Source organism: Lathyrus oleraceus, chromosome 6, assembly GCF_024323335.1.
Source record: "Lathyrus oleraceus cultivar Zhongwan6 chromosome 6, CAAS_Psat_ZW6_1.0, whole genome shotgun sequence".
NCBI classification, from domain to species: Eukaryota; Viridiplantae; Streptophyta; class Magnoliopsida; order Fabales; family Fabaceae; genus Lathyrus; species Lathyrus oleraceus.
The window spans coordinates 379659426-379660721 of NC_066584.1; the positions used below are offsets into that span (position 1 = coordinate 379659426).

A 1296-nucleotide genomic window follows, 5' to 3' on the forward strand; every position below is an offset into this window, starting at 1 on the left:
CAGGCTGTGCAACAGAACCAATTCTCTGGAAATCCTACCGAAGATCCAAACCTTCATTTATCCGTATTTGTCCAATACGCTGATACTGTTAAAGCTAATGGTGTCACATCAGAGGCAATTCGACTTCGTCTTTTTCCTTTCTCATTAAGAGACAGCGCTAGAAGATGGCTTCAATCTCTCCCTTCCAACTCAGTCACCACATGGAACGAGTTGAAGAAAGTTTTTCTTGCCCGATATTTTCCGCCAAGCAAAACAGCTATATTAAGAGCCCAGATAAACGGATTTAAACAGAAAGACAACGAGTCTCTTTTCGAAGCATGGGAAAGATACAAAGACATGATGAGACTTTGCCCACACCATGGTTTGGAAGACTGGTTAGTAATTCACACATTTTATAATGGCCTCTTATACAATACAAGGTTAACAATAGACGCCGCTGCAGGTGGTGCACTAATGAACAAACCTTATGCTGATGCTTACCAGCTTATCGAGAGCATGGCCCAAAACCACTATCAGTGGGGAACCGAACGAACAACGGTGGAAAAACCTCAACCGAAAACTGGCATGTACGAGATAAGCCGCCGTGGTTGCTATAACTCAGAATTGCGAGGTCTGTGGAATCCAAGGCCACACTCCTACGGAATGTCAACTCTTGACTGGAATCCAAGCAGAGCAAGTAAACTATGCTCAAGGAAGCCCCTATTCGAATACCTATAACCCAAATTGGAAGAACCATCCAAACTTTTCATATAAGAGTAATAATGCTTTATACGCACCTGGACAGTCTCCAAATCAAGCCCCATCTATACCTCCGGGATATCAGAAACCGAATCCATCCATACCTAACAATAATACCCCTAGAAAATCCAACTTGGAAATCATGATGGAAAACTTTATAGCTTCCCAACAACAAACCAATAAAGATTTCTTAAACCAGAACATACATGCTGGCGAACAACTTAAACAACTAGCAAGCAAAGTAGATGCCTTGGCTACCTATAACAAAATGCTGGAAACACAAATATCTCAAGTAGCTCAACAACAAGCACCTACTGCTGCCCCAACTGGTACATTCCCTGGACAGCCCCAACCTAATCCGAGAAGCCAAGCTCATGCAATTATATTAAGAAGTGGAACGGAAGTGGAAGGACCGTCTGATCCAAGGATAGAAAACCAAAACCCTAAGAAATCAACTGAGGAAAGTGAACCTAAGGAAAAGGAAGAGAGAAATAAGGAAACCCTAGAAAAGAAGGAACCTTATGTACCTCCACCACCTTACAAACCACCTATACCTTA

General features: G+C 42.4%; 1 non-coding gene across 1 annotated transcript; it reads right to left on the reverse strand.

Annotated features, from left to right (window-relative positions):
* Positions 1-258: 258 nt before the first annotated feature.
* LOC127098774 (small nucleolar RNA R71) lies at positions 259-365 on the reverse strand. The gene has a single exon (XR_007793471.1). It is a non-coding gene; the product is annotated as a small nucleolar RNA R71 (small nucleolar RNA).
* Positions 366-1296: the final 931 nt, after the last annotated feature.